Genomic DNA, 9,779 nt, shown 5'->3' on the forward strand with positions numbered 1-9,779 from the left:
ACAAACAACAAAAAAGAAGAAAATAAAAAACAGAAAAAGAGGGGTGGGGGGTGGCTTGCTACGGAGAAAGAAAAAGAAAAGAAGATCCAATGTTACATCTATTTCTTTTCTTCTTACTAAATAAAAAATGTTGATATTTGATCTTCTTATTTTAGTTTTAACTTCCATTGTTACCGTTGAATAGACTCACTCTCTAAGTGAAATCCACCAATTTTATTAGTATTATTATTATAATCATTAGTGTTAGTATTATTATTGTTATTATAATTAAAGAAAAGAAAGAAAGAAAACAAAAATAACAAAGCATTTTATTGGGCTTGTCACATGTGAAGAATAAATAAAATGGAAAGGATTTGAAATCCCTATTTTGGAGAAAAAAGAAGTAATTGTGTGTCGTAAGTCAACAAAACAAAAGAAAGAAAGCAGTGCGACATGTAGTGGTAACAAAAACAGAAAGAGGATGAAGAAAAAATGAGTTTCTGTAGTAATAGGTGTATAGCAAACTTGATCCGTTTGGTCTACAATTTTATATTATTTCTAGTTTTTTATTTTAATATACAGTCTTAGTAGTTTTACCTTATCTCAGAGTTACTTTGGAATATCCATTTTAGTGGAAGGTTGTTGTTATTGTTGATTAATGTTCCCTATTGTTACTAAGAATACTCTAGTATACCCATTAATTATTATAGTGGAAGTTTTTACTAGGCAAAGTCTCATGTTTTCATTCCGTCAATTTGAGGGAAGTTTTTCACGTTCAAAACTGTGTTTTGTCTCATATTTAATTTTATGTCAATTATTATTACTATGTCGTATTCTATGTTATGTTTGACTATTTATCTGCATAGATGTGCAAAAAATATTTTGCGTCATTGAGATAATTATCTCTAGTTTTTTTTTTCCCCAACAATTACATCTATTTATTTTCTTCTTACTCTAAAAAAAAGATATTTGATTTTCTTATTTTGGTTTTAACTTCTACTGTGACATCTATTTTTTTTCTTCTTATTTAAAAAAAAGGTTTATATTTGATTTTCTTATTTTGGTTTTATCTTCCAATGTTACATCTATTTCTATTCTTCTTTTAAAAGAAAAAAAAATTTGAATGTTACTTAGAAAGACAAAATCACAAACATAATATTTTATATAAAATAATATCTTGAATATATCGGTGACTATTCTTACTTCTAGTTTCTTTTCTCTATTTTTAGTTTCCTTTCATATGGTTTTTTTGTTATAGCAATTTTTTTTTCTTTTTGTGATTTTTTATTTTCAATTTATAGGCATAAACGATGTGTCTGTTTGTCTGATAAAATTGAGTTTTGAAATTTTTATTGTTTTGTAACAAAAATTAAGCAACCTCGGATAATTAGGGAAATAAATTACTTATTATTTTTTATTGAGGATAAAAGTAATAAAAATAATAACCTTTAGGGTAAAAATAATAATAGAAAAATAGAAAAGGGTGGTGCTTTTCAGTATATAAGGCATACCCAATAAAACTTACAATTAAACCAGATATAGAGATGACAATTAGGGTTGTTGTTTCCATTATTATATAATAATGAAACTACAATGAATATGGATCTATATGGTAAGATATTTATTTACAGTGGAATGGTATACAAAGGCAACTGATCTCAATGAAGAAAAATAAAATAGGATTGATGGTTATGTTAAGACAAACTCTCAATTTAAGTTTTGATAAAAATAAACAAAGGTTAATTAAGAATGTTAGTTATGATTCTAAATGTTATGTTAATTTAACTTGTGTTTTTGAATGAATTAATTCAAAGATAGGACTCAAGCCAAGCAAATAAATCAACAATAAAAGATAAAGACTGAACAAATGAGAAAGGAGAACATTCTGAACAAAGTCTGTAAAAACGGAGAATGCTCCAGGATTAAGACTGATCATCATAGTCCCAAGATCAATCAACCTCCACTAGTCCAAATAAAGTTTAGCCTCTGGATTTTACATCTATATCATCAACACTTGGCAAAGAACAAATTGAGATTATAAAATTCAAACAAACTACTCGAATCACAACGAGATAAGATCACGAATTAGCAAGACGAAACATATTTGAACCTTCTCCAGCTTAAATTGTCAAGAAAGATAAACGATCTTGAAATGTATTAGTCATCCAAATTAACCAGGAAGACATTAAGAATGATGAAGACTGAACCTCCATATTGATTATCAATCTCCAGAAAGTTCAACGACTAGGACTCCAGATTGATTATCAATCTCCAGAATTTTCATTAACATTATGCAAAAGTTCATCATCATTATCCAAGTTGTTTTGACATAAAAAATAACTCTAGATCAAATCAAAGACATTAGAAAGCATATCTAAAGTACAAAGAATCATCAAACTCAAAGGAAATATGATCAAAAATCAATGAACTCAACCCAATCAACAAAATTCAAAAGTGTTCAAAGGCTTGAACATTTTTATTCATATAAATTGGTCTTTGGTCAAAACTGACAAAACACTACCAACAGCTCTTTTGACCATTATTAAATGCTCTAAAACACCTATAAAAGGAAGGCCAATGCTTAGGGGAAATGTAAAAGTAAAAGTGCTAACAAGTCTCATAAAATTATACACATTCACATACTTGAAACTCTCTCATTACTCAAAGAAGAATCAGTTTGATCACTTTTTTGTACTGAATTCTATGTAAATAATCGAATATCAAATAAGAGTTGAGATATCTCAGATTCTAACAAAACAATCTTATCATTATTGTAAAACTCGAACTATAAGAGTTTAGTATAGTTTGGGTATATTGTAAGAAGTTATATCAAGGTTGATAGGTGTCCTGATTAATCTCTTTCTGGGTGAAAAGGATTGAAGTTTGTAACAAATCAAGGTTGATCTGAGCTAGGTGCTGTAAAACCAAAAAGGTTCTTTGTTTCAAACACTTAGTGGAAAATCTCACAGTTGTGAGGACTAGACATAGCCCGAGTTGGGTGAACCAGGATACATCTGTGCGTGTCATTCTTTTTCTTATATCCTTAGTTATTAAGTCTGATTAATCATTTAAGTTAAAAACATAAACTGAATTTCTGATTTTAAGCTAACCAAAAACGTTCTCTATTTTTTGGTAAAAATCAAAAACGTTATCCATTTTCTGTTTTCTTAACCTAGATGATTCTTGAGTTGAATTTTTAAGTATTTTCATGAAATTTTTAAATAGGGAGAATTAAAATTCAAACTCCCCATTCCTTGTAAATCGACTTCTCTACTTCAGGTTACACAAACTGTTGAGGTAGTTCTAGATCTGGTCGAAGACGAACTGTTGTAGGATATTTATTGAAACCATTGAATTTAGAATATGGTAAAGTCGCTCCGGGGTAGGGAACTACCCATTTGATGGTTATTGCAATGACTATATTTGCGGAATTTAAATGAATTAGAGAATTAGATTCACAAGAACTGACTAACTATCTTTTCAATAGAAAGTCATAGTTCGATCGTGAAACTTCTTTGAGAAAAGCTGGAAGCAAAGTTGCTTGGAAGGTGTAACACCCCAAAATTTTCATATATATTATATATGTGCCTTTGTAGTAATTGTTATGATTTACTATTAAATTAATAATTATTCTATATGTAAAAAAATTAAACTAAAATTTAACACACTCTATTATACCTGAATAATTATAACCTTTATTTTTATTTAATTATTTTGGTGTGACAATTACATGGGGACGATTTATGATGTGATTATTTCCTAAATTGACTATTGTGCATTTTTTTATTTGATTAGTTTCGATAATCATGAAATTGATGTGTTAGATATATTTGTTTTATTTTGTTATGTGTGAGTAGTATTCTTCTCTTGCTTGATTTATTTTAGTTGATAAAATATTAGTAAAATTATTTAATTAAGTTAGAATTTATAAAAAATTATATGGTTTGTTAGTTTTATTTGCGACCAAATAAGTATTCATTTTAGGAGATATTATAGAGTTAGTGAAACACAACCCTTATGTATAAGTGTTTTAAAAATATTTTTGGTCCATCCATATTTAGTATAAAAAAAAAATAGTGACTTGACTCGTTCTTTTATCCTTTTTTATGACAAGATTTTTTGACAATTGATGGTGTTTTCTTGGCATAATGTGCATTAACTCATTTTTAACACCTTTAATTTATTTTTTAAAGGAAGATTATAAACTTAATTATGAGTTTTTTTTTTTGAAATTAAGAGAGGACAACAAAAAGACTATTATCATTTTTTGTATCTCATGCATTCCTCTCTTTTAAATTAAAATTATGATTTTATTTTAATTCTTTACAAAAATAATTCTATGCAATTTTTGGTTTTGTAACTATTAGATAAAAAATTAAAAGGGTAATGTGACACCTTCTAATTTATTTATTTAATTAAAAGGGATGGTGTGACACCCTTCAATATATGGTGAACTCTACTAGTTAATCCTAATTAACTCATACACATAAATAGACATGAATTCAATTGGCTTTGTAACAATCTAATAAAATTAAAGAAATAGAAATCATTGATAGCATAAGTTTGGAATTAAGCCAACTTCAAATTTATACAAGAAATTAAAGGTAATATTGCAACGTAAATAGCTATTGAAACCCACTTACTTTAACGATCTCACGACTGTTCTATATGTTCATACATTTCCATTAGGCCTCTTGCTGTCACATCTATTTTCATTTGTACACTCCCAAAATAGTTTTCAAAGTCGTAAATCCCAATATCTATCCGTGTTGAATTTATCTTTGTCTAATGAGCTATTTCTCGTGCGAATTTAGAGGTGTTAAGAAAGAAAACGCCTAAGGTAAGAGCTTTTCTCCATGCAAGGTTAGGCTAGATATTAAATTAATAGTTTGTAAGATATTGATATGATGTCTTGATGTGTTAAAAGAAAAATGTTGATTTTATGGTTGCCTTATAGAATTTAACTATAATGTTTTGTTTATTTATGAGTAATATGTTTGCCTTGATAAACTTAATTATAAAATTTCAATTTTTATTATTGTAACATGAGTAATATGTTTGTTGTCATATATTTGATGTAAAGTTGTGATTGTTGTGTTGTCTAGGTATACCTAATTATAAAGTTGTGATTTTTATTCTAATCTCATGAGTGATATGTTTGTTAAGATATGGTTTTCTAATTATTAAATTTTATTAATTACTTAAATTCCTATTATGTGTCATGTGTAACCTACATGAATTTTTGTCATTAAATATATGCCTTAAATATTTGGTTCAATTATTTTATTGTGTATTTAGTTGTTTTCAAATATGAAATCTCTATGTCTACTTACATGTTTTTCTTAGCATTGTCTTTTTATATTATTTAGAAATCTTCTATTTAATTTAATAGACTTTCTATCCTTTTTATGAATTTTTTTTACATGTTTATTGCATGATTATTTTATTTTAATAATCTTAAACTCTCTACTTCTTGCTTACATTAAGTGTTTTGTAATCTAGCTATTACTTGGCTTACTTAGTCTTGTTAATGATAATCATGAATTATTACAAAATAATTTCATCTTCTATTTGATACAAATGAGTATTTTTAAGTTATAAAATATAGTGTTACATATTATTGTTGTTATCATTGTATCTTTTATGTTATTTTTATGAAACTAGAAATTTTAGTTTGCTTGAAATGCAAATGTTTTTAAAAAAATTATCATTTAATTCGATGTGATTATTAGTGTTAAAAATAAATATTCCTTCTAATTTACGTAGTTAAGATATTTTTGGTATTCTAGAATTACTTAATAAACTAAATTAAGTTCAATTTTATTTCTTAAATTGGTTTAATTAAGTCAAATTTAATGCAGCTACGTTTTCTTTTGAAATTTATAAACATATATGATATATTTTTTTCTTATTTTTTGAATGTTGTTTATACACGGTAAAACTAAGAGTTAAGATAATATGTTGTTGTAATTATTATTATTATTATTATTATTATTATTATTATTATTATATTATTATTATTATTATTATTATTATTATTATTATTATTATTATTATTATTATTATTATTATTATTATTATTATTATTATTATTATTATTATTATTATTGATGTTGTTGTTGTTGTTTTTTATTTTTTTATTTTTTATAACGTTATCATTTTTACTTTATGTTAAAAGTTACAAAAAAATATATATAATAGACTGAGAATGGTTTTTCCTTTTCAAGAATCATTTAATATTTTTATTTCTATAAAATGAATTTTGTGCAGTTACTTAAATTAAAATATTTTTCTAGTATTTATTATTACAATTTGCCGCAAATTTTCATTGTAAAGTTATGTTTTCTTTTTTAATTTTATTATATTATTAATGTTTAAAGACTCATTGGATTAAAAAAAATTAAAAATTAACACAGTTAAAATGAGTGGAAAACTTAATCATGATTTAACGAAAACTTAATATGATTGTAAATAAATGAGTAGGAGGAGTTAATTACCTGACTTTTTTCAAATAAGGGAATAATAATAACTTATTTTTACTATCCTCGGGAACTTATTCTAGCTATTAAAAGGTCTATCAAGCTGTTTTTTATTTTGTGCATTGCCTTTATGAGATAAGTTACAAAATGTGTGCTACTAACTATCAAATTTTTGGAATTTAACATAATTAAACAGGTGAGTTTTATGAATGTGTCGATTTTCTTTGAATTTCAACCATTTTTATTTTCATTAACAACTTTTAAATATTTTATTATTATTATTTATTATTATTATTATTTATATTATTATTATTATTATTTTAATTATTGTTGTTATTGTGATTTTTATTATCATTATTATTATTAATATTTTTATTATTGATGTTATTGTTATTATTATTATTATTAATATACATCATTACCTACGAATTTTGCATATTAGTATTACATTGTCATTTTCTTTATAGAAATGAATTTTTTGAAAGGATCTATGATATCCCTCTTGTTTTATTTTTGAAACTTTAAATTATTGTTATAAACATAAAATTCTAAATTTGCTCTATTTTAATAAATGACATTCTCAATTTTGTCTCTTTTATTTTTCTTTATATGTTCATTGGTTTGCTTTAACTAGTTCATGTGTTTAACAAGTAAAGTCTATACAATTCAAGTTTTTGTACTTTAGTCGAATTGTTGTTAATTAAGTAATTTTTGTGACACTAATGGGGATTCAAAATAATTTTACTTGATATTTTTTAAGAAATATGTCAACACATGTATGCAGCTTGTCCATTTGTTTTTCGTCTTAGTTTAAAACTATTTTTAAGGGGGTAAGTATTGTAACACTCCAAAATTTTCATATATATTATATATGTGTCTTTTTAGTAATTGTTATGATTTATTATTAAATTAATAATCATTCTATATGTAAAAAAATTAAACTAAAATTTATCACACTCTATTCTACCTGAATAATTATAACCTTTATTTTTGTTTAATTATTTTGGCGTGAAATTTTACATGGGGACGATTTATGATGTGATTATTTCCTAAACGGACTATTGTGTATTTTTTATTTGATTAGTTTCGATAATCATGAAATTGATGTGTTAGATATGTTTGTTTTATTTTGCTATGTGTGAGTGGTATTTTTGTCTTGCTTGATTTATTTTAGTTGATAAAATATTAGTTGAATTATTTAATTAAATTAGAATTTATAAAAGTTATATTGTTTGTTAGTTTTATTTGCAACCAAATAAGTATTCATTTTAGGAGATATTATTGAGTTAGTGAAACCCAACCCTTATAAGTGTTTTAAAAATATTTTTGGTCCATCCATCTTTAGTATAAAAAAAAGAGTGACTTGACTCATTCTTTTACCCTCCTTTATGACAAGATGTTATGATAATTCATGGTATTTTCATTTTTAACACTTTTAATTTATATTTTAAAGGAACATTATAAATTTAATTATGAGTTTTTTTTTAGTTAAGAGAGGACAACAAAAAGACTATTTTCCTTTTTTTGTATCTCATGCATTCCTCTCTTTTAAATAAAATTATAATTTTATTTTAATTCTCTACACAAATAATTCTACCCAATTTTTGGTTTCATAACTATTATATAAAAAATTAAAAAGATGGTGTGACACCCTCTAATTTATTTATTTAATTAAAAGGGGTGGTGTGACACCCTCTAATTTATTTATTTAATTAAAAGGGGTGTTGTGACACCCTGCAATATATGGTGAACGACTACTAGTTAATCATAATTAACTCATACACATAAATACATATGATTTCAATTGGCTTTGTAACAACCTAATAAAATGAAAGAAATAGTAATCATTGATAGCATAATTTTGGAATTAAGTGCACTTCAATTTTAGACAAGAAATTAATGGTAATAGTGCAATGTAAAGAGAAATTGAAACCCGCTTACTTTAACAATCTCACGAATAGTTTTCTAAGTCGTAAATCCCAATATCTATCCGTGTTTAATTCATCATTGCCTCATGAGCTATTTCTCGTACAAATTTAGAGGTGTTAAGAAAGAAAGCGCATAGGTAAGGCTTTTCCCCATGCAAGGTTAGACTAGATATTAAGTTAATAGTTTGAAAGATATTGATATGATGTCTAGATGTCTTAAAAGAGAAATGTTGATTTTATGGTTGCCTTAAAGAATTTAACTATTAAATTTTGTTTTTTTTTTATGCGTAATATGTTTGCATTGATAAACTTAATTATAAAATTTCGATTTTTATTATTGTAACATGAATAATATGCTTGTTGCTATGTATTTGATTTTAAGTTGCGATTTTTGTGTTGTCTAGGTGTGCTTAATTATAAAATTTTGATTTTTATTATGATCTCATGAGTGATATGTTTGTTAGGATGTTTTTAATTTAAAATTTTGATTTTTGTGATAATTTATTTCAAAGTTTTAATTTTTACTTGTGATAACATGATTAAGTTGATTTTTGTGACGTGTTTAGTGAGAAACCTTGATTTGTGTGCCTAAATGACTAATAATGAGAGAAAATTTATAGTAGACGAATTGTATGTGTTCTTCGTTATTTGAGTTTTGATGTCTATCAATAACACGTCGCTAATCCAATTTAGAGTTTATAAAATGAAAGTTGTGACTCTAAGATATTTATTCCCGTGTTTGTGTGTTATATATTTGGGATGACAAATTTAATTACTCTTGATTGTAAGCATCCATGAGAATAAAACCTTGATGTCTGTAAGACCCTTAATTTTAAATCCTAAATTATACAATTTTAGGGTATCTAGTGTTGAAGTTCTTAGGCTTTTAGCCTAGTTTTTGGTAATTGGAGGGTTAAATGCCAAAAATATATTTTTGGAATTTAAATAAAAATTATTTGTCGAAGAATAATTTATTTACGTTACGAAGAATTGGACACCAGAGAGTTTTGTTAAAAATATCACTTGTCGCTGAAAATTTTATCTGTCAATTGAGTTGCGACGAGAGTAGATATTTTTATCAAAATGGTTTGAGAAGTGATGTTTTTCATAAATATCTAGATATTTAGGTATTTATTGGTTTAGGTTTAATTATTATATATATTATTATTATTAGTAATATATATATATATATATATATATATTAGAAAGGAAAGAAGGAACAGAGAAAGAAAACTAAAACGTTTCCTTCGTTCCCTGCCTTGCGACACTCCTTCTTCATCCTTCTTTCTTCTCCTGTTGTTTTCTTTCTTTTGCTTCAAGAAATGAAACCCAAGGCTTGGTGGGTTAGAAAACAAAGATTCCTCAACTTCATTCTTCTTGTTTGATTCGAAAA

Source organism: Cicer arietinum, chromosome 7, assembly GCF_000331145.2.
Source record: "Cicer arietinum cultivar CDC Frontier isolate Library 1 chromosome 7, Cicar.CDCFrontier_v2.0, whole genome shotgun sequence".
Lineage (NCBI taxonomy): Eukaryota > Viridiplantae > Streptophyta > Magnoliopsida > Fabales > Fabaceae > Cicer > Cicer arietinum.